Source organism: Schistocerca piceifrons, unplaced genomic scaffold, assembly GCF_021461385.2.
Source record: "Schistocerca piceifrons isolate TAMUIC-IGC-003096 unplaced genomic scaffold, iqSchPice1.1 HiC_scaffold_350, whole genome shotgun sequence".
NCBI classification, from domain to species: Eukaryota; Metazoa; Arthropoda; class Insecta; order Orthoptera; family Acrididae; genus Schistocerca; species Schistocerca piceifrons.
In genome coordinates, this window is record NW_025728571.1 from 20,171 (window position 1) to 47,696 (window position 27,526).

The following is a 27,526-nucleotide window of genomic DNA, read 5'->3' on the forward strand; positions in this document are numbered from 1 at the left end:
TGGAACCCACGCCTCCGAAGAGAATGGTGCCTGAAACCAGCGCCTTAGACCGCTCGGCCACGCTACCTACACAACACGCGCGTCACAAGAGCTGCGTCCTACCCCACGAGAACACACCGCAACGGCACAAAAATGAGACGTAAAAAGTGGCAACGGTGGGATTCGAACCCACGCCTCCGAAGAGACTGGTGCCTAAAACCAGCGCCTTAGACCGCTCGGCCACGTTACCGTTGGAGCAGCAGCCGCAAAACGTTTCGTTTGTACTACAAAGATCACTTCGAAATGGAAGTATCTTGGCAATCGCCGTGCCATGTATTTCCACTGCTCTCCCACTGGAAGCGTCTCTTTAGGCCATCCACAGCAAGAAAAAGCCGTGCCCGCCGTATGGTAGCGACGCCACTTGTCTGTAGCTGTCGCAGTTAAGGAGACAGCGTCAAGAGACGTTTTCGTGCCGTGACCAGGTTTCGAACCTGGGCTTTCCGTAACCACTAAAGTATCGTAGCTGTAACTGTCAGGCGGAGCTAGAATGCTCCATGTATCAAACATATGTGAGCTCAAGGAGGTTACACTTGAAGAAAAAGCGGCAGCTTAACGCGATCACAGCAAAGCCCCCGGCAGCTACGGGATTCGAAACCGCGCCTACAGAGAGTCTGGTGCCTTAAACCAGCGCCTTAAAGCGCTCGGCCACGCTACATGCGCTGCTTGGTGCGCCAGTGTTCCTAGCATTTGTACAAACAGTGCACGCCACAGCTTCCGGTTCTGCTGGGACTGGCTGCTCATCCATCGCACTTCAAACAACTGCCCTTTTCGACTACAGAGAGCAGCGGACGTCTGCGCTCTAGGAGGCGACATTACGTGTTGGGGATGAAGTGGTAGGGCAAACTGCGGCCTGCGGAACACGAGTGAAAAAATCAAGAGAGTACTGTCATTTCGAGTACTCGTCATTGCAACGGCAGCAAGGCAAAACTTTCAAAATTGCCGTGACCAGGATTCGAACCTGGGTTATTGCGGCCACAACGCAATGTCCTAACCACTAGACGATCACGGCCACGGACGCGCCCGCGAAAGCAGCTGCCTGTAATGCAAGTGGCGATACACAGCAGAGCCTAGGCCAAGGTGTACGCCACAGCAGTGTGAGACACGGTCTCCATCACATGTATACGAGCAAATGAACGTGCCTGCGCTGTCAGGACACTAACTACAGTGGTTAGCTGCATTCACCTCCGTGGCAATGTCTTGCAGTCCCCCAAGCCTCTTGACTACAGGTATGTGGCTGGATAACAAGTGGATAGACGCTTCATCTCTCTCGCCGTCAGGTGTTGCCGTGAATCATACTTAACGTAGCTTTCTGCACGCGTCAGCGTAGCGTCAGTCGAGCAAAGTCGAGACAAGTCGCATAAGAGGAGCAACAAAAACGCGCGATTCCGGTACCGGGAATCGAACCCGGGCCTCCTGGGTGAGAGCCAGGTATCCTAGCCACTAGACCACACCGGATAACGACGGCAGTGCTCTTTCCAGCGAACGCAGCAGCCACCCACGGTTAACTGACGACAACTGTAAAAAATCCGCTCTCTCGCGTTATAGAACGGCGTGCCCCGGACGCATTTCGGGGAGACGGACGCCAGCAATGATGAGAGCAAAAGGTGCCTACAAATCCTGTCGTTGCACCACGCACTGTTCTACGGCAATTCACCAAGCAGACGCTCACGCCTTGTTGTGCTGTTTCCTTTGCGGGCAATGAGTGCACCTGCCTTCGACACAGGAAACATTACACGTTTGGCAGGAGTGGGATTGGAACCCACGCCTCCGAAGAGAATGGTGCCTGAAACCAGCGCCTTAGACCGCTCGGCCACGCTACCTACACAACACGCGCGTCACAAGAGCTGCGTCCTACCCCACGAGAACACACCGCAACGGCACAAAAATGAGACGTAAAAAGTGGCAACGGTGGGATTCGAACCCACGCCTCCGAAGAGACTGGTGCCTAAAACCAGCGCCTTAGACCGCTCGGCCACGTTACCGTTGGAGCAGCAGCCGCAAAACGTTTCGTTTGTACTACAAAGATCACTTCGAAATGGAAGTATCTTGGCAATCGCCGTGCCATGTATTTCCACTGCTCTCCCACTGGAAGCGTCTCTTTAGGCCATCCACAGCAAGAAAAAGCCGTGCCCGCCGTATGGTAGCGACGCCACTTGTCTGTAGCTGTCGCAGTTAAGGAGACAGCGTCAAGAGACGTTTTCGTGCCGTGACCAGGTTTCGAACCTGGGCTTTCCGTAACCACTAAAGTATCGTAGCTGTAACTGTCAGGCGGAGCTAGAATGCTCCATGTATCAAACATATGTGAGCTCAAGGAGGTTACACTTGAAGAAAAAGCGGCAGCTTAACGCGATCACAGCAAAGCCCCCGGCAGCTACGGGATTCGAAACCGCGCCTACAGAGAGTCTGGTGCCTTAAACCAGCGCCTTAAAGCGCTCGGCCACGCTACATGCGCTGCTTGGTGCGCCAGTGTTCCTAGCATTTGTACAAACAGTGCACGCCACAGCTTCCGGTTCTGCTGGGACTGGCTGCTCATCCATCGCACTTCAAACAACTGCCCTTTTCGACTACAGAGAGCAGCGGACGTCTGCGCTCTAGGAGGCGACATTACGTGTTGGGGATGAAGTGGTAGGGCAAACTGCGGCCTGCGGAACACGAGTGAAAAAATCAAGAGAGTACTGTCATTTCGAGTACTCGTCATTGCAACGGCAGCAAGGCAAAACTTTCAAAATTGCCGTGACCAGGATTCGAACCTGGGTTATTGCGGCCACAACGCAATGTCCTAACCACTAGACGATCACGGCCACGGACGCGCCCGCGAAAGCAGCTGCCTGTAATGCAAGTGGCGATACACAGCAGAGCCTAGGCCAAGGTGTACGCCACAGCAGTGTGAGACACGGTCTCCATCACATGTATACGAGCAAATGAACGTGCCTGCGCTGTCAGGACACTAACTACAGTGGTTAGCTGCATTCACCTCCGTGGCAATGTCTTGCAGTCCCCCAAGCCTCTTGACTACAGGTATGTGGCTGGATAACAAGTGGATAGACGCTTCATCTCTCTCGCCGTCAGGTGTTGCCGTGAATCATACTTAACGTAGCTTTCTGCACGCGTCAGCGTAGCGTCAGTCGAGCAAAGTCGAGACAAGTCGCATAAGAGGAGCAACAAAAACGCGCGATTCCGGTACCGGGAATCGAACCCGGGCCTCCTGGGTGAGAGCCAGGTATCCTAGCCACTAGACCACACCGGATAACGACGGCAGTGCTCTTTCCAGCGAACGCAGCAGCCACCCACGGTTAACTGACGACAACTGTAAAAAATCCGCTCTCTCGCGTTATAGAACGGCGTGCCCCGGACGCATTTCGGGGAGACGGACGCCAGCAATGATGAGAGCAAAAGGTGCCTACAAATCCTGTCGTTGCACCACGCACTGTTCTACGGCAATTCACCAAGCAGACGCTCACGCCTTGTTGTGCTGTTTCCTTTGCGGGCAATGAGTGCACCTGCCTTCGACACAGGAAACATTACACGTTTGGCAGGAGTGGGATTGGAACCCACGCCTCCGAAGAGAATGGTGCCTGAAACCAGCGCCTTAGACCGCTCGGCCACGCTACCTACACAACACGCGCGTCACAAGAGCTGCGTCCTACCCCACGAGAACACACCGCAACGGCACAAAAATGAGACGTAAAAAGTGGCAACGGTGGGATTCGAACCCACGCCTCCGAAGAGACTGGTGCCTAAAACCAGCGCCTTAGACCGCTCGGCCACGTTACCGTTGGAGCAGCAGCCGCAAAACGTTTCGTTTGTACTACAAAGATCACTTCGAAATGGAAGTATCTTGGCAATCGCCGTGCCATGTGTTTCCACTGCTCTCCCACTGGAAGCGTCTCTTTAGGCCATCCACAGCAAGAAAAAGCCGTGCCCGCCGTATGGTAGCGACGCCACTTGTCTGTAGCTGTCGCAGTTAAGGAGACAGCGTCAAGAGACGTTTTCGTGCCGTGACCAGGTTTCGAACCTGGGCTTTCCGTAACCACTAAAGTATCGTAGCTGTAACTGTCAGGCGGAGCTAGAATGCTCCATGTATCAAACATATGTGAGCTCAAGGAGGTTACACTTGAAGAAAAAGCGGCAGCTTAACGCGATCACAGCAAAGCCCCCGGCAGCTACGGGATTCGAAACCGCGCCTACAGAGAGTCTGGTGCCTTAAACCAGCGCCTTAAAGCGCTCGGCCACGCTACATGCGCTGCTTGGTGCGCCAGTGTTCCTAGCATTTGTACAAACAGTGCACGCCACAGCTTCCGGTTCTGCTGGGACTGGCTGCTCATCCATCGCACTTCAAACAACTGCCCTTTTCGACTACAGAGAGCAGCGGACGTCTGCGCTCTAGGAGGCGACATTACGTGTTGGGGATGAAGTGGTAGGGCAAACTGCGGCCTGCGGAACACGAGTGAAAAAATCAAGAGAGTACTGTCATTTCGAGTACTCGTCATTGCAACGGCAGCAAGGCAAAACTTTCAAAATTGCCGTGACCAGGATTCGAACCTGGGTTATTGCGGCCACAACGCAATGTCCTAACCACTAGACGATCACGGCCACGGACGCGCCCGCGAAAGCAGCTGCCTGTAATGCAAGTGGCGATACACAGCAGAGCCTAGGCCAAGGTGTACGCCACAGCAGTGTGAGACACGGTCTCCATCACATGTATACGAGCAAATGAACGTGCCTGCGCTGTCAGGACACTAACTACAGTGGTTAGCTGCATTCACCTCCGTGGCAATGTCTTGCAGTCCCCCAAGCCTCTTGACTACAGGTATGTGGCTGGATAACAAGTGGATAGACGCTTCATCTCTCTCGCCGTCAGGTGTTGCCGTGAATCATACTTAACGTAGCTTTCTGCACGCGTCAGCGTAGCGTCAGTCGAGCAAAGTCGAGACAAGTCGCATAAGAGGAGCAACAAAAACGCGCGATTCCGGTACCGGGAATCGAACCCGGGCCTCCTGGGTGAGAGCCAGGTATCCTAGCCACTAGACCACACCGGATAACGACGGCAGTGCTCTTTCCAGCGAACGCAGCAGCCACCCACGGTTAACTGACGACAACTGTAAAAAATCCGCTCTCTCGCGTTATAGAACGGCGTGCCCCGGACGCATTTCGGGGAGACGGACGCCAGCAATGATGAGAGCAAAAGGTGCCTACAAATCCTGTCGTTGCACCACGCACTGTTCTACGGCAATTCACCAAGCAGACGCTCACGCCTTGTTGTGCTGTTTCCTTTGCGGGCAATGAGTGCACCTGCCTTCGACACAGGAAACATTACACGTTTGGCAGGAGTGGGATTGGAACCCACGCCTCCGAAGAGAATGGTGCCTGAAACCAGCGCCTTAGACCGCTCGGCCACGCTACCTACACAACACGCGCGTCACAAGAGCTGCGTCCTATCCCACGAGAACACACCGCAACGGCACAAAAATGAGACGTAAAAAGTGGCAACGGTGGGATTCGAACCCACGCCTCCGAAGAGACTGGTGCCTAAAACCAGCGCCTTAGACCGCTCGGCCACGTTACCGTTGGAGCAGCAGCCGCAAAACGTTTCGTTTGTACTACAAAGATCACTTCGAAATGGAAGTATCTTGGCAATCGCCGTGCCATGTGTTTCCACTGCTCTCCCACTGGAAGCGTCTCTTTAGGCCATCCACAGCAAGAAAAAGCCGTGCCCGCCGTATGGTAGCGACGCCACTTGTCTGTAGCTGTCGCAGTTAAGGAGACAGCGTCAAGAGACGTTTTCGTGCCGTGACCAGGTTTCGAACCTGGGCTTTCCGTAACCACTAAAGTATCGTAGCTGTAACTGTCAGGCGGAGCTAGAATGCTCCATGTATCAAACATATGTGAGCTCAAGGAGGTTACACTTGAAGAAAAAGCGGCAGCTTAACGCGATCACAGCAAAGCCCCCGGCAGCTACGGGATTCGAAACCGCGCCTACAGAGAGTCTGGTGCCTTAAACCAGCGCCTTAAAGCGCTCGGCCACGCTACATGCGCTGCTTGGTGCGCCAGTGTTCCTAGCATTTGTACAAACAGTGCACGCCACAGCTTCCGGTTCTGCTGGGACTGGCTGCTCATCCATCGCACTTCAAACAACTGCCCTTTTCGACTACAGAGAGCAGCGGACGTCTGCGCTCTAGGAGGCGACATTACGTGTTGGGGATGAAGTGGTAGGGCAAACTGCGGCCTGCGGAACACGAGTGAAAAAATCAAGAGAGTACTGTCATTTCGAGTACTCGTCATTGCAACGGCAGCAAGGCAAAACTTTCAAAATTGCCGTGACCAGGATTCGAACCTGGGTTATTGCGGCCACAACGCAATGTCCTAACCACTAGACGATCACGGCCACGGACGCGCCCGCGAAAGCAGCTGCCTGTAATGCAAGTGGCGATACACAGCAGAGCCTAGGCCAAGGTGTACGCCACAGCAGTGTGAGACACGGTCTCCATCACATGTATACGAGCAAATGAACGTGCCTGCGCTGTCAGGACACTAACTACAGTGGTTAGCTGCATTCACCTCCGTGGCAATGTCTTGCAGTCCCCCAAGCCTCTTGACTACAGGTATGTGGCTGGATAACAAGTGGATAGACGCTTCATCTCTCTCGCCGTCAGGTGTTGCCGTGAATCATACTTAACGTAGCTTTCTGCACGCGTCAGCGTAGCGTCAGTCGAGCAAAGTCGAGACAAGTCGCATAAGAGGAGCAACAAAAACGCGCGATTCCGGTACCGGGAATCGAACCCGGGCCTCCTGGGTGAGAGCCAGGTATCCTAGCCACTAGACCACACCGGATAACGACGGCAGTGCTCTTTCCAGCGAACGCAGCAGCCACCCACGGTTAACTGACGACAACTGTAAAAAATCCGCTCTCTCGCGTTATAGAACGGCGTGCCCCGGACGCATTTCGGGGAGACGGACGCCAGCAATGATGAGAGCAAAAGGTGCCTACAAATCCTGTCGTTGCACCACGCACTGTTCTACGGCAATTCACCAAGCAGACGCTCACGCCTTGTTGTGCTGTTTCCTTTGCGGGCAATGAGTGCACCTGCCTTCGACACAGGAAACATTACACGTTTGGCAGGAGTGGGATTGGAACCCACGCCTCCGAAGAGAATGGTGCCTGAAACCAGCGCCTTAGACCGCTCGGCCACGCTACCTACACAACACGCGCGTCACAAGAGCTGCGTCCTACCCCACGAGAACACACCGCAACGGCACAAAAATGAGACGTAAAAAGTGGCAACGGTGGGATTCGAACCCACGCCTCCGAAGAGACTGGTGCCTAAAACCAGCGCCTTAGACCGCTCGGCCACGTTACCGTTGGAGCAGCAGCCGTAAAACGTTTCGTTTGTACTACAAAGATCACTTCGAAATGGAAGTATCTTGGCAATCGCCGTGCCATGTATTTCCACTGCTCTCCCACTGGAAGCGTCTCTTTAGGCCATCCACAGCAAGAAAAAGCCGTGCCCGCCGTATGGTAGCGACGCCACTTGTCTGTAGCTGTCGCAGTTAAGGAGACAGCGTCAAGAGACGTTTTCGTGCCGTGACCAGGTTTCGAACCTGGGCTTTCCGTAACCACTAAAGTATCGTAGCTGTAACTGTCAGGCGGAGCTAGAATGCTCCATGTATCAAACATATGTGAGCTCAAGGAGGTTACACTTGAAGAAAAAGCGGCAGCTTAACGCGATCACAGCAAAGCCCCCGGCAGCTACGGGATTCGAAACCGCGCCTACAGAGAGTCTGGTGCCTTAAACCAGCGCCTTAAAGCGCTCGGCCACGCTACATGCGCTGCTTGGTGCGCCAGTGTTCCTAGCATTTGTACAAACAGTGCACGCCACAGCTTCCGGTTCTGCTGGGACTGGCTGCTCATCCATCGCACTTCAAACAACTGCCCTTTTCGACTACAGAGAGCAGCGGACGTCTGCGCTCTAGGAGGCGACATTACGTGTTGGGGATGAAGTGGTAGGGCAAACTGCGGCCTGCGGAACACGAGTGAAAAAATCAAGAGAGTACTGTCATTTCGAGTACTCGTCATTGCAACGGCAGCAAGGCAAAACTTTCAAAATTGCCGTGACCAGGATTCGAACCTGGGTTATTGCGGCCACAACGCAATGTCCTAACCACTAGACGATCACGGCCACGGACGCGCCCGCGAAAGCAGCTGCCTGTAATGCAAGTGGCGATACACAGCAGAGCCTAGGCCAAGGTGTACGCCACAGCAGTGTGAGACACGGTCTCCATCACATGTATACGAGCAAATGAACGTGCCTGCACTGTCAGGACACTAACTACAGTGGTTAGCTGCATTCACCTCCGTGGCAATGTCTTGCAGTCCCCCAAGCCTCTTGACTACAGGTATGTGGCTGGATAACAAGTGGATAGACGCTTCATCTCTCTCGCCGTCAGGTGTTGCCGTGAATCATACTTAACGTAGCTTTCTGCACGCGTCAGCGTAGCGTCAGTCGAGCAAAGTCGAGACAAGTCGCATAAGAGGAGCAACAAAAACGCGCGATTCCGGTACCGGGAATCGAACCCGGGCCTCCTGGGTGAGAGCCAGGTATCCTAGCCACTAGACCACACCGGATAACGACGGCAGTGCTCTTTCCAGCGAACGCAGCAGCCACCCACGGTTAACTGACGACAACTGTAAAAAATCCGCTCTCTCGCGTTATAGAACGGCGTGCCCCGGACGCATTTCGGGGAGACGGACGCCAGCAATGATGAGAGCAAAAGGTGCCTACAAATCCTGTCGTTGCACCACGCACTGTTCTACGGCAATTCACCAAGCAGACGCTCACGCCTTGTTGTGCTGTTTCCTTTGCGGGCAATGAGTGCACCTGCCTTCGACACAGGAAACATTACACGTTTGGCAGGAGTGGGATTGGAACCCACGCCTCCGAAGAGAATGGTGCCTGAAACCAGCGCCTTAGACCGCTCGGCCACGCTACCTACACAACACGCGCGTCACAAGAGCTGCGTCCTACCCCACGAGAACACACCGCAACGGCACAAAAATGAGACGTAAAAAGTGGCAACGGTGGGATTCGAACCCACGCCTCCGAAGAGACTGGTGCCTAAAACCAGCGCCTTAGACCGCTCGGCCACGTTACCGTTGGAGCAGCAGCCGTAAAACGTTTCGTTTGTACTACAAAGATCACTTCGAAATGGAAGTATCTTGGCAATCGCCGTGCCATGTATTTCCACTGCTCTCCCACTGGAAGCGTCTCTTTAGGCCATCCACAGCAAGAAAAAGCCGTGCCCGCCGTATGGTAGCGACGCCACTTGTCTGTAGCTGTCGCAGTTAAGGAGACAGCGTCAAGAGACGTTTTCGTGCCGTGACCAGGTTTCGAACCTGGGCTTTCCGTAACCACTAAAGTATCGTAGCTGTAACTGTCAGGCGGAGCTAGAATGCTCCATGTATCAAACATATGTGAGCTCAAGGAGGTTACACTTGAAGAAAAAGCGGCAGCTTAACGCGATCACAGCAAAGCCCCCGGCAGCTACGGGATTCGAAACCGCGCCTACAGAGAGTCTGGTGCCTTAAACCAGCGCCTTAAAGCGCTCGGCCACGCTACATGCGCTGCTTGGTGCGCCAGTGTTCCTAGCATTTGTACAAACAGTGCACGCCACAGCTTCCGGTTCTGCTGGGACTGGCTGCTCATCCATCGCACTTCAAACAACTGCCCTTTTCGACTACAGAGAGCAGCGGACGTCTGCGCTCTAGGAGGCGACATTACGTGTTGGGGATGAAGTGGTAGGGCAAACTGCGGCCTGCGGAACACGAGTGAAAAAATCAAGAGAGTACTGTCATTTCGAGTACTCGTCATTGCAACGGCAGCAAGGCAAAACTTTCAAAATTGCCGTGACCAGGATTCGAACCTGGGTTATTGCGGCCACAACGCAATGTCCTAACCACTAGACGATCACGGCCACGGACGCGCCCGCGAAAGCAGCTGCCTGTAATGCAAGTGGCGATACACAGCAGAGCCTAGGCCAAGGTGTACGCCACAGCAGTGTGAGACACGGTCTCCATCACATGTATACGAGCAAATGAACGTGCCTGCACTGTCAGGACACTAACTACAGTGGTTAGCTGCATTCACCTCCGTGGCAATGTCTTGCAGTCCCCCAAGCCTCTTGACTACAGGTATGTGGCTGGATAACAAGTGGATAGACGCTTCATCTCTCTCGCCGTCAGGTGTTGCCGTGAATCATACTTAACGTAGCTTTCTGCACGCGTCAGCGTAGCGTCAGTCGAGCAAAGTCGAGACAAGTCGCATAAGAGGAGCAACAAAAACGCGCGATTCCGGTACCGGGAATCGAACCCGGGCCTCCTGGGTGAGAGCCAGGTATCCTAGCCACTAGACCACACCGGATAACGACGGCAGTGCTCTTTCCAGCGAACGCAGCAGCCACCCACGGTTAACTGACGACAACTGTAAAAAATCCGCTCTCTCGCGTTATAGAACGGCGTGCCCCGGACGCATTTCGGGGAGACGGACGCCAGCAATGATGAGAGCAAAAGGTGCCTACAAATCCTGTCGTTGCACCACGCACTGTTCTACGGCAATTCACCAAGCAGACGCTCACGCCTTGTTGTGCTGTTTCCTTTGCGGGCAATGAGTGCACCTGCCTTCGACACAGGAAACATTACACGTTTGGCAGGAGTGGGATTGGAACCCACGCCTCCGAAGAGAATGGTGCCTGAAACCAGCGCCTTAGACCGCTCGGCCACGCTACCTACACAACACGCGCGTCACAAGAGCTGCGTCCTACCCCACGAGAACACACCGCAACGGCACAAAAATGAGACGTAAAAAGTGGCAACGGTGGGATTCGAACCCACGCCTCCGAAGAGACTGGTGCCTAAAACCAGCGCCTTAGACCGCTCGGCCACGTTACCGTTGGAGCAGCAGCCGTAAAACGTTTCGTTTGTACTACAAAGATCACTTCGAAATGGAAGTATCTTGGCAATCGCCGTGCCATGTATTTCCACTGCTCTCCCACTGGAAGCGTCTCTTTAGGCCATCCACAGCAAGAAAAAGCCGTGCCCGCCGTATGGTAGCGACGCCACTTGTCTGTAGCTGTCGCAGTTAAGGAGACAGCGTCAAGAGACGTTTTCGTGCCGTGACCAGGTTTCGAACCTGGGCTTTCCGTAACCACTAAAGTATCGTAGCTGTAACTGTCAGGCGGAGCTAGAATGCTCCATGTATCAAACATATGTGAGCTCAAGGAGGTTACACTTGAAGAAAAAGCGGCAGCTTAACGCGATCACAGCAAAGCCCCCGGCAGCTACGGGATTCGAAACCGCGCCTACAGAGAGTCTGGTGCCTTAAACCAGCGCCTTAAAGCGCTCGGCCACGCTACATGCGCTGCTTGGTGCGCCAGTGTTCCTAGCATTTGTACAAACAGTGCACGCCACAGCTTCCGGTTCTGCTGGGACTGGCTGCTCATCCATCGCACTTCAAACAACTGCCCTTTTCGACTACAGAGAGCAGCGGACGTCTGCGCTCTAGGAGGCGACATTACGTGTTGGGGATGAAGTGGTAGGGCAAACTGCGGCCTGCGGAACACGAGTGAAAAAATCAAGAGAGTACTGTCATTTCGAGTACTCGTCATTGCAACGGCAGCAAGGCAAAACTTTCAAAATTGCCGTGACCAGGATTCGAACCTGGGTTATTGCGGCCACAACGCAATGTCCTAACCACTAGACGATCACGGCCACGGACGCGCCCGCGAAAGCAGCTGCCTGTAATGCAAGTGGCGATACACAGCAGAGCCTAGGCCAAGGTGTACGCCACAGCAGTGTGAGACACGGTCTCCATCACATGTATACGAGCAAATGAACGTGCCTGCGCTGTCAGGACACTAACTACAGTGGTTAGCTGCATTCACCTCCGTGGCAATGTCTTGCAGTCCCCCAAGCCTCTTGACTACAGGTATGTGGCTGGATAACAAGTGGATAGACGCTTCATCTCTCTCGCCGTCAGGTGTTGCCGTGAATCATACTTAACGTAGCTTTCTGCACGCGTCAGCGTAGCGTCAGTCGAGCAAAGTCGAGACAAGTCGCATAAGAGGAGCAACAAAAACGCGCGATTCCGGTACCGGGAATCGAACCCGGGCCTCCTGGGTGAGAGCCAGGTATCCTAGCCACTAGACCACACCGGATAACGACGGCAGTGCTCTTTCCAGCGAACGCAGCAGCCACCCACGGTTAACTGACGACAACTGTAAAAAATCCGCTCTCTCGCGTTATAGAACGGCGTGCCCCGGACGCATTTCGGGGAGACGGACGCCAGCAATGATGAGAGCAAAAGGTGCCTACAAATCCTGTCGTTGCACCACGCACTGTTCTACGGCAATTCACCAAGCAGACGCTCACGCCTTGTTGTGCTGTTTCCTTTGCGGGCAATGAGTGCACCTGCCTTCGACACAGGAAACATTACACGTTTGGCAGGAGTGGGATTGGAACCCACGCCTCCGAAGAGAATGGTGCCTGAAACCAGCGCCTTAGACCGCTCGGCCACGCTACCTACACAACACGCGCGTCACAAGAGCTGCGTCCTACCCCACGAGAACACACCGCAACGGCACAAAAATGAGACGTAAAAAGTGGCAACGGTGGGATTCGAACCCACGCCTCCGAAGAGACTGGTGCCTAAAACCAGCGCCTTAGACCGCTCGGCCACGTTACCGTTGGAGCAGCAGCCGCAAAACGTTTCGTTTGTACTACAAAGATCACTTCGAAATGGAAGTATCTTGGCAATCGCCGTGCCATGTGTTTCCACTGCTCTCCCACTGGAAGCGTCTCTTTAGGCCATCCACAGCAAGAAAAAGCCGTGCCCGCCGTATGGTAGCGACGCCACTTGTCTGTAGCTGTCGCAGTTAAGGAGACAGCGTCAAGAGACGTTTTCGTGCCGTGACCAGGTTTCGAACCTGGGCTTTCCGTAACCACTAAAGTATCGTAGCTGTAACTGTCAGGCGGAGCTAGAATGCTCCATGTATCAAACATATGTGAGCTCAAGGAGGTTACACTTGAAGAAAAAGCGGCAGCTTAACGCGATCACAGCAAAGCCCCCGGCAGCTACGGGATTCGAAACCGCGCCTACAGAGAGTCTGGTGCCTTAAACCAGCGCCTTAAAGCGCTCGGCCACGCTACATGCGCTGCTTGGTGCGCCAGTGTTCCTAGCATTTGTACAAACAGTGCACGCCACAGCTTCCGGTTCTGCTGGGACTGGCTGCTCATCCATCGCACTTCAAACAACTGCCCTTTTCGACTACAGAGAGCAGCGGACGTCTGCGCTCTAGGAGGCGACATTACGTGTTGGGGATGAAGTGGTAGGGCAAACTGCGGCCTGCGGAACACGAGTGAAAAAATCAAGAGAGTACTGTCATTTCGAGTACTCGTCATTGCAACGGCAGCAAGGCAAAACTTTCAAAATTGCCGTGACCAGGATTCGAACCTGGGTTATTGCGGCCACAACGCAATGTCCTAACCACTAGACGATCACGGCCACGGACGCGCCCGCGAAAGCAGCTGCCTGTAATGCAAGTGGCGATACACAGCAGAGCCTAGGCCAAGGTGTACGCCACAGCAGTGTGAGACACGGTCTCCATCACATGTATACGAGCAAATGAACGTGCCTGCGCTGTCAGGACACTAACTACAGTGGTTAGCTGCATTCACCTCCGTGGCAATGTCTTGCAGTCCCCCAAGCCTCTTGACTACAGGTATGTGGCTGGATAACAAGTGGATAGACGCTTCATCTCTCTCGCCGTCAGGTGTTGCCGTGAATCATACTTAACGTAGCTTTCTGCACGCGTCAGCGTAGCGTCAGTCGAGCAAAGTCGAGACAAGTCGCATAAGAGGAGCAACAAAAACGCGCGATTCCGGTACCGGGAATCGAACCCGGGCCTCCTGGGTGAGAGCCAGGTATCCTAGCCACTAGACCACACCGGATAACGACGGCAGTGCTCTTTCCAGCGAACGCAGCAGCCACCCACGGTTAACTGACGACAACTGTAAAAAATCCGCTCTCTCGCGTTATAGAACGGCGTGCCCCGGACGCATTTCGGGGAGACGGACGCCAGCAATGATGAGAGCAAAAGGTGCCTACAAATCCTGTCGTTGCACCACGCACTGTTCTACGGCAATTCACCAAGCAGACGCTCACGCCTTGTTGTGCTGTTTCCTTTGCGGGCAATGAGTGCACCTGCCTTCGACACAGGAAACATTACACGTTTGGCAGGAGTGGGATTGGAACCCACGCCTCCGAAGAGAATGGTGCCTGAAACCAGCGCCTTAGACCGCTCGGCCACGCTACCTACACAACACGCGCGTCACAAGAGCTGCGTCCTACCCCACGAGAACACACCGCAACGGCACAAAAATGAGACGTAAAAAGTGGCAACGGTGGGATTCGAACCCACGCCTCCGAAGAGACTGGTGCCTAAAACCAGCGCCTTAGACCGCTCGGCCACGTTACCGTTGGAGCAGCAGCCGCAAAACGTTTCGTTTGTACTACAAAGATCACTTCGAAATGGAAGTATCTTGGCAATCGCCGTGCCATGTATTTCCACTGCTCTCCCACTGGAAGCGTCTCTTTAGGCCATCCACAGCAAGAAAAAGCCGTGCCCGCCGTATGGTAGCGACGCCACTTGTCTGTAGCTGTCGCAGTTAAGGAGACAGCGTCAAGAGACGTTTTCGTGCCGTGACCAGGTTTCGAACCTGGGCTTTCCGTAACCACTAAAGTATCGTAGCTGTAACTGTCAGGCGGAGCTAGAATGCTCCATGTATCAAACATATGTGAGCTCAAGGAGGTTACACTTGAAGAAAAAGCGGCAGCTTAACGCGATCACAGCAAAGCCCCCGGCAGCTACGGGATTCGAAACCGCGCCTACAGAGAGTCTGGTGCCTTAAACCAGCGCCTTAAAGCGCTCGGCCACGCTACATGCGCTGCTTGGTGCGCCAGTGTTCCTAGCATTTGTACAAACAGTGCACGCCACAGCTTCCGGTTCTGCTGGGACTGGCTGCTCATCCATCGCACTTCAAACAACTGCCCTTTTCGACTACAGAGAGCAGCGGACGTCTGCGCTCTAGGAGGCGACATTACGTGTTGGGGATGAAGTGGTAGGGCAAACTGCGGCCTGCGGAACACGAGTGAAAAAATCAAGAGAGTACTGTCATTTCGAGTACTCGTCATTGCAACGGCAGCAAGGCAAAACTTTCAAAATTGCCGTGACCAGGATTCGAACCTGGGTTATTGCGGCCACAACGCAATGTCCTAACCACTAGACGATCACGGCCACGGACGCGCCCGCGAAAGCAGCTGCCTGTAATGCAAGTGGCGATACACAGCAGAGCCTAGGCCAAGGTGTACGCCACAGCAGTGTGAGACACGGTCTCCATCACATGTATACGAGCAAATGAACGTGCCTGCGCTGTCAGGACACTAACTACAGTGGTTAGCTGCATTCACCTCCGTGGCAATGTCTTGCAGTCCCCCAAGCCTCTTGACTACAGGTATGTGGCTGGATAACAAGTGGATAGACGCTTCATCTCTCTCGCCGTCAGGTGTTGCCGTGAATCATACTTAACGTAGCTTTCTGCACGCGTCAGCGTAGCGTCAGTCGAGCAAAGTCGAGACAAGTCGCATAAGAGGAGCAACAAAAACGCGCGATTCCGGTACCGGGAATCGAACCCGGGCCTCCTGGGTGAGAGCCAGGTATCCTAGCCACTAGACCACACCGGATAACGACGGCAGTGCTCTTTCCAGCGAACGCAGCAGCCACCCACGGTTAACTGACGACAACTGTAAAAAATCCGCTCTCTCGCGTTATAGAACGGCGTGCCCCGGACGCATTTCGGGGAGACGGACGCCAGCAATGATGAGAGCAAAAGGTGCCTACAAATCCTGTCGTTGCACCACGCACTGTTCTACGGCAATTCACCAAGCAGACGCTCACGCCTTGTTGTGCTGTTTCCTTTGCGGGCAATGAGTGCACCTGCCTTCGACACAGGAAACATTACACGTTTGGCAGGAGTGGGATTGGAACCCACGCCTCCGAAGAGAATGGTGCCTGAAACCAGCGCCTTAGACCGCTCGGCCACGCTACCTACACAACACGCGCGTCACAAGAGCTGCGTCCTACCCCACGAGAACACACCGCAACGGCACAAAAATGAGACGTAAAAAGTGGCAACGGTGGGATTCGAACCCACGCCTCCGAAGAGACTGGTGCCTAAAACCAGCGCCTTAGACCGCTCGGCCACGTTACCGTTGGAGCAGCAGCCGCAAAACGTTTCGTTTGTACTACAAAGATCACTTCGAAATGGAAGTATCTTGGCAATCGCCGTGCCATGTGTTTCCACTGCTCTCCCACTGGAAGCGTCTCTTTAGGCCATCCACAGCAAGAAAAAGCCGTGCCCGCCGTATGGTAGCGACGCCACTTGTCTGTAGCTGTCGCAGTTAAGGAGACAGCGTCAAGAGACGTTTTCGTGCCGTGACCAGGTTTCGAACCTGGGCTTTCCGTAACCACTAAAGTATCGTAGCTGTAACTGTCAGGCGGAGCTAGAATGCTCCATGTATCAAACATATGTGAGCTCAAGGAGGTTACACTTGAAGAAAAAGCGGCAGCTTAACGCGATCACAGCAAAGCCCCCGGCAGCTACGGGATTCGAAACCGCGCCTACAGAGAGTCTGGTGCCTTAAACCAGCGCCTTAAAGCGCTCGGCCACGCTACATGCGCTGCTTGGTGCGCCAGTGTTCCTAGCATTTGTACAAACAGTGCACGCCACAGCTTCCGGTTCTGCTGGGACTGGCTGCTCATCCATCGCACTTCAAACAACTGCCCTTTTCGACTACAGAGAGCAGCGGACGTCTGCGCTCTAGGAGGCGACATTACGTGTTGGGGATGAAGTGGTAGGGCAAACTGCGGCCTGCGGAACACGAGTGAAAAAATCAAGAGAGTACTGTCATTTCGAGTACTCGTCATTGCAACGGCAGCAAGGCAAAACTTTCAAAATTGCCGTGACCAGGATTCGAACCTGGGTTATTGCGGCCACAACGCAATGTCCTAACCACTAGACGATCACGGCCACGGACGCGCCCGCGAAAGCAGCTGCCTGTAATGCAAGTGGCGATACACAGCAGAGCCTAGGCCAAGGTGTACGCCACAGCAGTGTGAGACACGGTCTCCATCACATGTATACGAGCAAATGAACGTGCCTGCGCTGTCAGGACACTAACTACAGTGGTTAGCTGCATTCACCTCCGTGGCAATGTCTTGCAGTCCCCCAAGCCTCTTGACTACAGGTATGTGGCTGGATAACAAGTGGATAGACGCTTCATCTCTCTCGCCGTCAGGTGTTGCCGTGAATCATACTTAACGTAGCTTTCTGCACGCGTCAGCGTAGCGTCAGTCGAGCAAAGTCGAGACAAGTCGCATAAGAGGAGCAACAAAAACGCGCGATTCCGGTACCGGGAATCGAACCCGGGCCTCCTGGGTGAGAGCCAGGTATCCTAGCCACTAGACCACACCGGATAACGACGGCAGTGCTCTTTCCAGCGAACGCAGCAGCCACCCACGGTTAACTGACGACAACTGTAAAAAATCCGCTCTCTCGCGTTATAGAACGGCGTGCCCCGGACGCATTTCGGGGAGACGGACGCCAGCAATGATGAGAGCAAAAGGTGCCTACAAATCCTGTCGTTGCACCACGCACTGTTCTACGGCAATTCACCAAGCAGACGCTCACGCCTTGTTGTGCTGTTTCCTTTGCGGGCAATGAGTGCACCTGCCTTCGACACAGGAAACATTACACGTTTGGCAGGAGTGGGATTGGAACCCACGCCTCCGAAGAGAATGGTGCCTGAAACCAGCGCCTTAGACCGCTCGGCCACGCTACCTACACAACACGCGCGTCACAAGAGCTGCGTCCTACCCCACGAGAACACACCGCAACGGCACAAAAATGAGACGTAAAAAGTGGCAACGGTGGGATTCGAACCCACGCCTCCGAAGAGACTGGTGCCTAAAACCAGCGCCTTAGACCGCTCGGCCACGTTACCGTTGGAGCAGCAGCCGCAAAACGTTTCGTTTGTACTACAAAGATCACTTCGAAATGGAAGTATCTTGGCAATCGCCGTGCCATGTATTTCCACTGCTCTCCCACTGGAAGCGTCTCTTTAGGCCATCCACAGCAAGAAAAAGCCGTGCCCGCCGTATGGTAGCGACGCCACTTGTCTGTAGCTGTCGCAGTTAAGGAGACAGCGTCAAGAGACGTTTTCGTGCCGTGACCAGGTTTCGAACCTGGGCTTTCCGTAACCACTAAAGTATCGTAGCTGTAACTGTCAGGCGGAGCTAGAATGCTCCATGTATCAAACATATGTGAGCTCAAGGAGGTTACACTTGAAGAAAAAGCGGCAGCTTAACGCGATCACAGCAAAGCCCCCGGCAGCTACGGGATTCGAAACCGCGCCTACAGAGAGTCTGGTGCCTTAAACCAGCGCCTTAAAGCGCTCGGCCACGCTACATGCGCTGCTTGGTGCGCCAGTGTTCCTAGCATTTGTACAAACAGTGCACGCCACAGCTTCCGGTTCTGCTGGGACTGGCTGCTCATCCATCGCACTTCAAACAACTGCCCTTTTCGACTACAGAGAGCAGCGGACGTCTGCGCTCTAGGAGGCGACATTACGTGTTGGGGATGAAGTGGTAGGGCAAACTGCGGCCTGCGGAACACGAGTGAAAAAATCAAGAGAGTACTGTCATTTCGAGTACTCGTCATTGCAACGGCAGCAAGGCAAAACTTTCAAAATTGCCGTGACCAGGATTCGAACCTGGGTTATTGCGGCCACAACGCAATGTCCTAACCACTAGACGATCACGGCCACGGACGCGCCCGCGAAAGCAGCTGCCTGTAATGCAAGTGGCGATACACAGCAGAGCCTAGGCCAAGGTGTACGCCACAGCAGTGTGAGACACGGTCTCCATCACATGTATACGAGCAAATGAACGTGCCTGCGCTGTCAGGACACTAACTACAGTGGTTAGCTGCATTCACCTCCGTGGCAATGTCTTGCAGTCCCCCAAGCCTCTTGACTACAGGTATGTGGCTGGATAACAAGTGGATAGACGCTTCATCTCTCTCGCCGTCAGGTGTTGCCGTGAATCATACTTAACGTAGCTTTCTGCACGCGTCAGCGTAGCGTCAGTCGAGCAAAGTCGAGACAAGTCGCATAAGAGGAGCAACAAAAACGCGCGATTCCGGTACCGGGAATCGAACCCGGGCCTCCTGGGTGAGAGCCAGGTATCCTAGCCACTAGACCACACCGGATAACGACGGCAGTGCTCTTTCCAGCGAACGCAGCAGCCACCCACGGTTAACTGACGACAACTGTAAAAAATCCGCTCTCTCGCGTTATAGAACGGCGTGCCCCGGACGCATTTCGGGGAGACGGACGCCAGCAATGATGAGAGCAAAAGGTGCCTACAAATCCTGTCGTTGCACCACGCACTGTTCTACGGCAATTCACCAAGCAGACGCTCACGCCTTGTTGTGCTGTTTCCTTTGCGGGCAATGAGTGCACCTGCCTTCGACACAGGAAACATTACACGTTTGGCAGGAGTGGGATTGGAACCCACGCCTCCGAAGAGAATGGTGCCTGAAACCAGCGCCTTAGACCGCTCGGCCACGCTACCTACACAACACGCGCGTCACAAGAGCTGCGTCCTACCCCACGAGAACACACCGCAACGGCACAAAAATGAGACGTAAAAAGTGGCAACGGTGGGATTCGAACCCACGCCTCCGAAGAGACTGGTGCCTAAAACCAGCGCCTTAGACCGCTCGGCCACGTTACCGTTGGAGCAGCAGCCGCAAAACGTTTCGTTTGTACTACAAAGATCACTTCGAAATGGAAGTATCTTGGCAATCGCCGTGCCATGTGTTTCCACTGCTCTCCCACTGGAAGCGTCTCTTTAGGCCATCCACAGCAAGAAAAAGCCGTGCCCGCCGTATGGTAGCGACGCCACTTGTCTGTAGCTGTCGCAGTTAAGGAGACAGCGTCAAGAGACGTTTTCGTGCCGTGACCAGGTTTCGAACCTGGGCTTTCCGTAACCACTAAAGTATCGTAGCTGTAACTGTCAGGCGGAGCTAGAATGCTCCATGTATCAAACATATGTGAGCTCAAGGAGGTTACACTTGAAGAAAAAGCGGCAGCTTAACGCGATCACAGCAAAGCCCCCGGCAGCTACGGGATTCGAAACCGCGCCTACAGAGAGTCTGGTGCCTTAAACCAGCGCCTTAAAGCGCTCGGCCACGCTACATGCGCTGCTTGGTGCGCCAGTGTTCCTAGCATTTGTACAAACAGTGCACGCCACAGCTTCCGGTTCTGCTGGGACTGGCTGCTCATCCATCGCACTTCAAACAACTGCCCTTTTCGACTACAGAGAGCAGCGGACGTCTGCGCTCTAGGAGGCGACATTACGTGTTGGGGATGAAGTGGTAGGGCAAACTGCGGCCTGCGGAACACGAGTGAAAAAATCAAGAGAGTACTGTCATTTCGAGTACTCGTCATTGCAACGGCAGCAAGGCAAAACTTTCAAAATTGCCGTGACCAGGATTCGAACCTGGGTTATTGCGGCCACAACGCAATGTCCTAACCACTAGACGATCACGGCCACGGACGCGCCCGCGAAAGCAGCTGCCTGTAATGCAAGTGGCGATACACAGCAGAGCCTAGGCCAAGGTGTACGCCACAGCAGTGTGAGACACGGTCTCCATCACATGTATACGAGCAAATGAACGTGCCTGCGCTGTCAGGACACTAACTACAGTGGTTAGCTGCATTCACCTCCGTGGCAATGTCTTGCAGTCCCCCAAGCCTCTTGACTACAGGTATGTGGCTGGATAACAAGTGGATAGACGCTTCATCTCTCTCGCCGTCAGGTGTTGCCGTGAATCATACTTAACGTAGCTTTCTGCACGCGTCAGCGTAGCGTCAGTCGAGCAAAGTCGAGACAAGTCGCATAAGAGGAGCAACAAAAACGCGCGATTCCGGTACCGGGAATCGAACCCGGGCCTCCTGGGTGAGAGCCAGGTATCCTAGCCACTAGACCACACCGGATAACGACGGCAGTGCTCTTTCCAGCGAACGCAGCAGCCACCCACGGTTAACTGACGACAACTGTAAAAAATCCGCTCTCTCGCGTTATAGAACGGCGTGCCCCGGACGCATTTCGGGGAGACGGACGCCAGCAATGATGAGAGCAAAAGGTGCCTACAAATCCTGTCGTTGCACCACGCACTGTTCTACGGCAATTCACCAAGCAGACGCTCACGCCTTGTTGTGCTGTTTCCTTTGCGGGCAATGAGTGCACCTGCCTTCGACACAGGAAACATTACACGTTTGGCAGGAGTGGGATTGGAACCCACGCCTCCGAAGAGAATGGTGCCTGAAACCAGCGCCTTAGACCGCTCGGCCACGCTACCTACACAACACGCGCGTCACAAGAGCTGCGTCCTACCCCACGAGAACACACCGCAACGGCACAAAAATGAGACGTAAAAAGTGGCAACGGTGGGATTCGAACCCACGCCTCCGAAGAGACTGGTGCCTAAAACCAGCGCCTTAGACCGCTCGGCCACGTTACCGTTGGAGCAGCAGCCGCAAAACGTTTCGTTTGTACTACAAAGATCACTTCGAAATGGAAGTATCTTGGCAATCGCCGTGCCATGTATTTCCACTGCTCTCCCACTGGAAGCGTCTCTTTAGGCCATCCACAGCAAGAAAAAGCCGTGCCCGCCGTATGGTAGCGACGCCACTTGTCTGTAGCTGTCGCAGTTAAGGAGACAGCGTCAAGAGACGTTTTCGTGCCGTGACCAGGTTTCGAACCTGGGCTTTCCGTAACCACTAAAGTATCGTAGCTGTAACTGTCAGGCGGAGCTAGAATGCTCCATGTATCAAACATATGTGAGCTCAAGGAGGTTACACTTGAAGAAAAAGCGGCAGCTTAACGCGATCACAGCAAAGCCCCCGGCAGCTACGGGATTCGAAACCGCGCCTACAGAGAGTCTGGTGCCTTAAACCAGCGCCTTAAAGCGCTCGGCCACGCTACATGCGCTGCTTGGTGCGCCAGTGTTCCTAGCATTTGTACAAACAGTGCACGCCACAGCTTCCGGTTCTGCTGGGACTGGCTGCTCATCCATCGCACTTCAAACAACTGCCCTTTTCGACTACAGAGAGCAGCGGACGTCTGCGCTCTAGGAGGCGACATTACGTGTTGGGGATGAAGTGGTAGGGCAAACTGCGGCCTGCGGAACACGAGTGAAAAAATCAAGAGAGTACTGTCATTTCGAGTACTCGTCATTGCAACGGCAGCAAGGCAAAACTTTCAAAATTGCCGTGACCAGGATTCGAACCTGGGTTATTGCGGCCACAACGCAATGTCCTAACCACTAGACGATCACGGCCACGGACGCGCCCGCGAAAGCAGCTGCCTGTAATGCAAGTGGCGATACACAGCAGAGCCTAGGCCAAGGTGTACGCCACAGCAGTGTGAGACACGGTCTCCATCACATGTATACGAGCAAATGAACGTGCCTGCGCTGTCAGGACACTAACTACAGTGGTTAGCTGCATTCACCTCCGTGGCAATGTCTTGCAGTCCCCCAAGCCTCTTGACTACAGGTATGTGGCTGGATAACAAGTGGATAGACGCTTCATCTCTCTCGCCGTCAGGTGTTGCCGTGAATCATACTTAACGTAGCTTTCTGCACGCGTCAGCGTAGCGTCAGTCGAGCAAAGTCGAGACAAGTCGCATAAGAGGAGCAACAAAAACGCGCGATTCCGGTACCGGGAATCGAACCCGGGCCTCCTGGGTGAGAGCCAGGTATCCTAGCCACTAGACCACACCGGATAACGACGGCAGTGCTCTTTCCAGCGAACGCAGCAGCCACCCACGGTTAACTGACGACAACTGTAAAAAATCCGCTCTCTCGCGTTATAGAACGGCGTGCCCCGGACGCATTTCGGGGAGACGGACGCCAGCAATGATGAGAGCAAAAGGTGCCTACAAATCCTGTCGTTGCACCACGCACTGTTCTACGGCAATTCACCAAGCAGACGCTCACGCCTTGTTGTGCTGTTTCCTTTGCGGGCAATGAGTGCACCTGCCTTCGACACAGGAAACATTACACGTTTGGCAGGAGTGGGATTGGAACCCACGCCTCCGAAGAGAATGGTGCCTGAAACCAGCGCCTTAGACCGCTCGGCCACGCTACCTACACAACACGCGCGTCACAAGAGCTGCGTCCTACCCCACGAGAACACACCGCAACGGCACAAAAATGAGACGTAAAAAGTGGCAACGGTGGGATTCGAACCCACGCCTCCGAAGAGACTGGTGCCTAAAACCAGCGCCTTAGACCGCTCGGCCACGTTACCGTTGGAGCAGCAGCCGCAAAACGTTTCGTTTGTACTACAAAGATCACTTCGAAATGGAAGTATCTTGGCAATCGCCGTGCCATGTGTTTCCACTGCTCTCCCACTGGAAGCGTCTCTTTAGGCCATCCACAGCAAGAAAAAGCCGTGCCCGCCGTATGGTAGCGACGCCACTTGTCTGTAGCTGTCGCAGTTAAGGAGACAGCGTCAAGAGACGTTTTCGTGCCGTGACCAGGTTTCGAACCTGGGCTTTCCGTAACCACTAAAGTATCGTAGCTGTAACTGTCAGGCGGAGCTAGAATGCTCCATGTATCAAACATATGTGAGCTCAAGGAGGTTACACTTGAAGAAAAAGCGGCAGCTTAACGCGATCACAGCAAAGCCCCCGGCAGCTACGGGATTCGAAACCGCGCCTACAGAGAGTCTGGTGCCTTAAACCAGCGCCTTAAAGCGCTCGGCCACGCTACATGCGCTGCTTGGTGCGCCAGTGTTCCTAGCATTTGTACAAACAGTGCACGCCACAGCTTCCGGTTCTGCTGGGACTGGCTGCTCATCCATCGCACTTCAAACAACTGCCCTTTTCGACTACAGAGAGCAGCGGACGTCTGCGCTCTAGGAGGCGACATTACGTGTTGGGGATGAAGTGGTAGGGCAAACTGCGGCCTGCGGAACACGAGTGAAAAAATCAAGAGAGTACTGTCATTTCGAGTACTCGTCATTGCAACGGCAGCAAGGCAAAACTTTCAAAATTGCCGTGACCAGGATTCGAACCTGGGTTATTGCGGCCACAACGCAATGTCCTAACCACTAGACGATCACGGCCACGGACGCGCCCGCGAAAGCAGCTGCCTGTAATGCAAGTGGCGATACACAGCAGAGCCTAGGCCAAGGTGTACGCCACAGCAGTGTGAGACACGGTCTCCATCACATGTATACGAGCAAATGAACGTGCCTGCGCTGTCAGGACACTAACTACAGTGGTTAGCTGCATTCACCTCCGTGGCAATGTCTTGCAGTCCCCCAAGCCTCTTGACTACAGGTATGTGGCTGGATAACAAGTGGATAGACGCTTCATCTCTCTCGCCGTCAGGTGTTGCCGTGAATCATACTTAACGTAGCTTTCTGCACGCGTCAGCGTAGCGTCAGTCGAGCAAAGTCGAGACAAGTCGCATAAGAGGAGCAACAAAAACGCGCGATTCCGGTACCGGGAATCGAACCCGGGCCTCCTGGGTGAGAGCCAGGTATCCTAGCCACTAGACCACACCGGATAACGACGGCAGTGCTCTTTCCAGCGAACGCAGCAGCCACCCACGGTTAACTGACGACAACTGTAAAAAATCCGCTCTCTCGCGTTATAGAACGGCGTGCCCCGGACGCATTTCGGGGAGACGGACGCCAGCAATGATGAGAGCAAAAGGTGCCTACAAATCCTGTCGTTGCACCACGCACTGTTCTACGGCAATTCACCAAGCAGACGCTCACGCCTTGTTGTGCTGTTTCCTTTGCGGGCAATGAGTGCACCTGCCTTCGACACAGGAAACATTACACGTTTGGCAGGAGTGGGATTGGAACCCACGCCTCCGAAGAGAATGGTGCCTGAAACCAGCGCCTTAGACCGCTCGGCCACGCTACCTACACAACACGCGCGTCACAAGAGCTGCGTCCTACCCCACGAGAACACACCGCAACGGCACAAAAATGAGACGTAAAAAGTGGCAACGGTGGGATTCGAACCCACGCCTCCGAAGAGACTGGTGCCTAAAACCAGCGCCTTAGACCGCTCGGCCACGTTACCGTTGGAGCAGCAGCCGCAAAACGTTTCGTTTGTACTACAAAGATCACTTCGAAATGGAAGTATCTTGGCAATCGCCGTGCCATGTATTTCCACTGCTCTCCCACTGGAAGCGTCTCTTTAGGCCATCCACAGCAAGAAAAAGCCGTGCCCGCCGTATGGTAGCGACGCCACTTGTCTGTAGCTGTCGCAGTTAAGGAGACAGCGTCAAGAGACGTTTTCGTGCCGTGACCAGGTTTCGAACCTGGGCTTTCCGTAACCACTAAAGTATCGTAGCTGTAACTGTCAGGCGGAGCTAGAATGCTCCATGTATCAAACATATGTGAGCTCAAGGAGGTTACACTTGAAGAAAAAGCGGCAGCTTAACGCGATCACAGCAAAGCCCCCGGCAGCTACGGGATTCGAAACCGCGCCTACAGAGAGTCTGGTGCCTTAAACCAGCGCCTTAAAGCGCTCGGCCACGCTACATGCGCTGCTTGGTGCGCCAGTGTTCCTAGCATTTGTACAAACAGTGCACGCCACAGCTTCCGGTTCTGCTGGGACTGGCTGCTCATCCATCGCACTTCAAACAACTGCCCTTTTCGACTACAGAGAGCAGCGGACGTCTGCGCTCTAGGAGGCGACATTACGTGTTGGGGATGAAGTGGTAGGGCAAACTGCGGCCTGCGGAACACGAGTGAAAAAATCAAGAGAGTACTGTCATTTCGAGTACTCGTCATTGCAACGGCAGCAAGGCAAAACTTTCAAAATTGCCGTGACCAGGATTCGAACCTGGGTTATTGCGGCCACAACGCAATGTCCTAACCACTAGACGATCACGGCCACGGACGCGCCCGCGAAAGCAGCTGCCTGTAATGCAAGTGGCGATACACAGCAGAGCCTAGGCCAAGGTGTACGCCACAGCAGTGTGAGACACGGTCTCCATCACATGTATACGAGCAAATGAACGTGCCTGCGCTGTCAGGACACTAACTACAGTGGTTAGCTGCATTCACCTCCGTGGCAATGTCTTGCAGTCCCCCAAGCCTCTTGACTACAGGTATGTGGCTGGATAACAAGTGGATAGACGCTTCATCTCTCTCGCCGTCAGGTGTTGCCGTGAATCATACTTAACGTAGCTTTCTGCACGCGTCAGCGTAGCGTCAGTCGAGCAAAGTCGAGACAAGTCGCATAAGAGGAGCAACAAAAACGCGCGATTCCGGTACCGGGAATCGAACCCGGGCCTCCTGGGTGAGAGCCAGGTATCCTAGCCACTAGACCACACCGGATAACGACGGCAGTGCTCTTTCCAGCGAACGCAGCAGCCACCCACGGTTAACTGACGACAACTGTAAAAAATCCGCTCTCTCGCGTTATAGAACGGCGTGCCCCGGACGCATTTCGGGGAGACGGACGCCAGCAATGATGAGAGCAAAAGGTGCCTACAAATCCTGTCGTTGCACCACGCACTGTTCTACGGCAATTCACCAAGCAGACGCTCACGCCTTGTTGTGCTGTTTCCTTTGCGGGCAATGAGTGCACCTGCCTTCGACACAGGAAACATTACACGTTTGGCAGGAGTGGGATTGGAACCCACGCCTCCGAAGAGAATGGTGCCTGAAACCAGCGCCTTAGACCGCTCGGCCACGCTACCTACACAACACGCGCGTCACAAGAGCTGCGTCCTACCCCACGAGAACACACCGCAACGGCACAAAAATGAGACGTAAAAAGTGGCAACGGTGGGATTCGAACCCACGCCTCCGAAGAGACTGGTGCCTAAAACCAGCGCCTTAGACCGCTCGGCCACGTTACCGTTGGAGCAGCAGCCGCAAAACGTTTCGTTTGTACTACAAAGATCACTTCGAAATGGAAGTATCTTGGCAATCGCCGTGCCATGTGTTTCCACTGCTCTCCCACTGGAAGCGTCTCTTTAGGCCATCCACAGCAAGAAAAAGCCGTGCCCGCCGTATGGTAGCGACGCCACTTGTCTGTAGCTGTCGCAGTTAAGGAGACAGCGTCAAGAGACGTTTTCGTGCCGTGACCAGGTTTCGAACCTGGGCTTTCCGTAACCACTAAAGTATCGTAGCTGTAACTGTCAGGCGGAGCTAGAATGCTCCATGTATCAAACATATGTGAGCTCAAGGAGGTTACACTTGAAGAAAAAGCGGCAGCTTAACGCGATCACAGCAAAGCCCCCGGCAGCTACGGGATTCGAAACCGCGCCTACAGA

At 54.2% G+C, this 27,526-nt stretch overlaps 46 non-coding genes across 46 annotated transcripts; all 46 read right to left on the reverse strand.

The window, feature by feature from the left end:
• Positions 1–147: 147 nt before the first annotated feature.
• On the reverse strand, positions 148–229 carry Trnal-uag. The gene has a single exon. It is a non-coding gene; the product is annotated as a tRNA-Leu (tRNA).
• Positions 230–976: 747 nt separating this feature from the next.
• Positions 977–1,048, reverse strand: Trnah-gug. Its single transcript has one exon. It is a non-coding gene; the product is annotated as a tRNA-His (tRNA).
• Positions 1,049–1,422: 374 nt separating this feature from the next.
• On the reverse strand, positions 1,423–1,494 carry Trnae-cuc. Its single transcript has one exon. It is a non-coding gene; the product is annotated as a tRNA-Glu (tRNA).
• Positions 1,495–1,939: 445 nt separating this feature from the next.
• Positions 1,940–2,021, reverse strand: Trnal-uag. Its single transcript has one exon. It is a non-coding gene; the product is annotated as a tRNA-Leu (tRNA).
• A 747-nt stretch (positions 2,022–2,768) lies between these two features.
• Positions 2,769–2,840, reverse strand: Trnah-gug. The gene has a single exon. It is a non-coding gene; the product is annotated as a tRNA-His (tRNA).
• A 374-nt stretch (positions 2,841–3,214) lies between these two features.
• Trnae-cuc lies at positions 3,215–3,286 on the reverse strand. Its single transcript has one exon. It is a non-coding gene; the product is annotated as a tRNA-Glu (tRNA).
• A 445-nt stretch (positions 3,287–3,731) lies between these two features.
• Positions 3,732–3,813, reverse strand: Trnal-uag. Its single transcript has one exon. It is a non-coding gene; the product is annotated as a tRNA-Leu (tRNA).
• Positions 3,814–4,560: 747 nt separating this feature from the next.
• On the reverse strand, positions 4,561–4,632 carry Trnah-gug. The gene has a single exon. It is a non-coding gene; the product is annotated as a tRNA-His (tRNA).
• A 374-nt stretch (positions 4,633–5,006) lies between these two features.
• On the reverse strand, positions 5,007–5,078 carry Trnae-cuc. Its single transcript has one exon. It is a non-coding gene; the product is annotated as a tRNA-Glu (tRNA).
• A 445-nt stretch (positions 5,079–5,523) lies between these two features.
• On the reverse strand, positions 5,524–5,605 carry Trnal-uag. The gene has a single exon. It is a non-coding gene; the product is annotated as a tRNA-Leu (tRNA).
• Positions 5,606–6,352: 747 nt separating this feature from the next.
• Positions 6,353–6,424, reverse strand: Trnah-gug. Its single transcript has one exon. It is a non-coding gene; the product is annotated as a tRNA-His (tRNA).
• Positions 6,425–6,798: 374 nt separating this feature from the next.
• Trnae-cuc lies at positions 6,799–6,870 on the reverse strand. Its single transcript has one exon. It is a non-coding gene; the product is annotated as a tRNA-Glu (tRNA).
• A 445-nt stretch (positions 6,871–7,315) lies between these two features.
• Trnal-uag lies at positions 7,316–7,397 on the reverse strand. Its single transcript has one exon. It is a non-coding gene; the product is annotated as a tRNA-Leu (tRNA).
• A 747-nt stretch (positions 7,398–8,144) lies between these two features.
• Positions 8,145–8,216, reverse strand: Trnah-gug. The gene has a single exon. It is a non-coding gene; the product is annotated as a tRNA-His (tRNA).
• Positions 8,217–8,590: 374 nt separating this feature from the next.
• Trnae-cuc lies at positions 8,591–8,662 on the reverse strand. The gene has a single exon. It is a non-coding gene; the product is annotated as a tRNA-Glu (tRNA).
• A 445-nt stretch (positions 8,663–9,107) lies between these two features.
• Trnal-uag lies at positions 9,108–9,189 on the reverse strand. The gene has a single exon. It is a non-coding gene; the product is annotated as a tRNA-Leu (tRNA).
• A 747-nt stretch (positions 9,190–9,936) lies between these two features.
• Positions 9,937–10,008, reverse strand: Trnah-gug. Its single transcript has one exon. It is a non-coding gene; the product is annotated as a tRNA-His (tRNA).
• A 374-nt stretch (positions 10,009–10,382) lies between these two features.
• Trnae-cuc lies at positions 10,383–10,454 on the reverse strand. Its single transcript has one exon. It is a non-coding gene; the product is annotated as a tRNA-Glu (tRNA).
• Positions 10,455–10,899: 445 nt separating this feature from the next.
• On the reverse strand, positions 10,900–10,981 carry Trnal-uag. Its single transcript has one exon. It is a non-coding gene; the product is annotated as a tRNA-Leu (tRNA).
• Positions 10,982–11,728: 747 nt separating this feature from the next.
• Positions 11,729–11,800, reverse strand: Trnah-gug. Its single transcript has one exon. It is a non-coding gene; the product is annotated as a tRNA-His (tRNA).
• A 374-nt stretch (positions 11,801–12,174) lies between these two features.
• On the reverse strand, positions 12,175–12,246 carry Trnae-cuc. Its single transcript has one exon. It is a non-coding gene; the product is annotated as a tRNA-Glu (tRNA).
• Positions 12,247–12,691: 445 nt separating this feature from the next.
• Positions 12,692–12,773, reverse strand: Trnal-uag. The gene has a single exon. It is a non-coding gene; the product is annotated as a tRNA-Leu (tRNA).
• Positions 12,774–13,520: 747 nt separating this feature from the next.
• On the reverse strand, positions 13,521–13,592 carry Trnah-gug. Its single transcript has one exon. It is a non-coding gene; the product is annotated as a tRNA-His (tRNA).
• Positions 13,593–13,966: 374 nt separating this feature from the next.
• Trnae-cuc lies at positions 13,967–14,038 on the reverse strand. The gene has a single exon. It is a non-coding gene; the product is annotated as a tRNA-Glu (tRNA).
• Positions 14,039–14,483: 445 nt separating this feature from the next.
• Positions 14,484–14,565, reverse strand: Trnal-uag. The gene has a single exon. It is a non-coding gene; the product is annotated as a tRNA-Leu (tRNA).
• A 747-nt stretch (positions 14,566–15,312) lies between these two features.
• Trnah-gug lies at positions 15,313–15,384 on the reverse strand. The gene has a single exon. It is a non-coding gene; the product is annotated as a tRNA-His (tRNA).
• Positions 15,385–15,758: 374 nt separating this feature from the next.
• On the reverse strand, positions 15,759–15,830 carry Trnae-cuc. The gene has a single exon. It is a non-coding gene; the product is annotated as a tRNA-Glu (tRNA).
• Positions 15,831–16,275: 445 nt separating this feature from the next.
• Positions 16,276–16,357, reverse strand: Trnal-uag. The gene has a single exon. It is a non-coding gene; the product is annotated as a tRNA-Leu (tRNA).
• Positions 16,358–17,104: 747 nt separating this feature from the next.
• Trnah-gug lies at positions 17,105–17,176 on the reverse strand. The gene has a single exon. It is a non-coding gene; the product is annotated as a tRNA-His (tRNA).
• A 374-nt stretch (positions 17,177–17,550) lies between these two features.
• Positions 17,551–17,622, reverse strand: Trnae-cuc. The gene has a single exon. It is a non-coding gene; the product is annotated as a tRNA-Glu (tRNA).
• A 445-nt stretch (positions 17,623–18,067) lies between these two features.
• On the reverse strand, positions 18,068–18,149 carry Trnal-uag. Its single transcript has one exon. It is a non-coding gene; the product is annotated as a tRNA-Leu (tRNA).
• A 747-nt stretch (positions 18,150–18,896) lies between these two features.
• Trnah-gug lies at positions 18,897–18,968 on the reverse strand. Its single transcript has one exon. It is a non-coding gene; the product is annotated as a tRNA-His (tRNA).
• Positions 18,969–19,342: 374 nt separating this feature from the next.
• Positions 19,343–19,414, reverse strand: Trnae-cuc. Its single transcript has one exon. It is a non-coding gene; the product is annotated as a tRNA-Glu (tRNA).
• A 445-nt stretch (positions 19,415–19,859) lies between these two features.
• Positions 19,860–19,941, reverse strand: Trnal-uag. Its single transcript has one exon. It is a non-coding gene; the product is annotated as a tRNA-Leu (tRNA).
• Positions 19,942–20,688: 747 nt separating this feature from the next.
• On the reverse strand, positions 20,689–20,760 carry Trnah-gug. The gene has a single exon. It is a non-coding gene; the product is annotated as a tRNA-His (tRNA).
• A 374-nt stretch (positions 20,761–21,134) lies between these two features.
• Trnae-cuc lies at positions 21,135–21,206 on the reverse strand. The gene has a single exon. It is a non-coding gene; the product is annotated as a tRNA-Glu (tRNA).
• A 445-nt stretch (positions 21,207–21,651) lies between these two features.
• Positions 21,652–21,733, reverse strand: Trnal-uag. Its single transcript has one exon. It is a non-coding gene; the product is annotated as a tRNA-Leu (tRNA).
• A 747-nt stretch (positions 21,734–22,480) lies between these two features.
• On the reverse strand, positions 22,481–22,552 carry Trnah-gug. The gene has a single exon. It is a non-coding gene; the product is annotated as a tRNA-His (tRNA).
• Positions 22,553–22,926: 374 nt separating this feature from the next.
• Trnae-cuc lies at positions 22,927–22,998 on the reverse strand. Its single transcript has one exon. It is a non-coding gene; the product is annotated as a tRNA-Glu (tRNA).
• Positions 22,999–23,443: 445 nt separating this feature from the next.
• Trnal-uag lies at positions 23,444–23,525 on the reverse strand. Its single transcript has one exon. It is a non-coding gene; the product is annotated as a tRNA-Leu (tRNA).
• Positions 23,526–24,272: 747 nt separating this feature from the next.
• Positions 24,273–24,344, reverse strand: Trnah-gug. Its single transcript has one exon. It is a non-coding gene; the product is annotated as a tRNA-His (tRNA).
• Positions 24,345–24,718: 374 nt separating this feature from the next.
• Positions 24,719–24,790, reverse strand: Trnae-cuc. Its single transcript has one exon. It is a non-coding gene; the product is annotated as a tRNA-Glu (tRNA).
• Positions 24,791–25,235: 445 nt separating this feature from the next.
• On the reverse strand, positions 25,236–25,317 carry Trnal-uag. Its single transcript has one exon. It is a non-coding gene; the product is annotated as a tRNA-Leu (tRNA).
• A 747-nt stretch (positions 25,318–26,064) lies between these two features.
• On the reverse strand, positions 26,065–26,136 carry Trnah-gug. The gene has a single exon. It is a non-coding gene; the product is annotated as a tRNA-His (tRNA).
• A 374-nt stretch (positions 26,137–26,510) lies between these two features.
• Trnae-cuc lies at positions 26,511–26,582 on the reverse strand. Its single transcript has one exon. It is a non-coding gene; the product is annotated as a tRNA-Glu (tRNA).
• A 445-nt stretch (positions 26,583–27,027) lies between these two features.
• Positions 27,028–27,109, reverse strand: Trnal-uag. The gene has a single exon. It is a non-coding gene; the product is annotated as a tRNA-Leu (tRNA).
• Between the last annotated feature and the right edge of the window lie 417 nt (positions 27,110–27,526).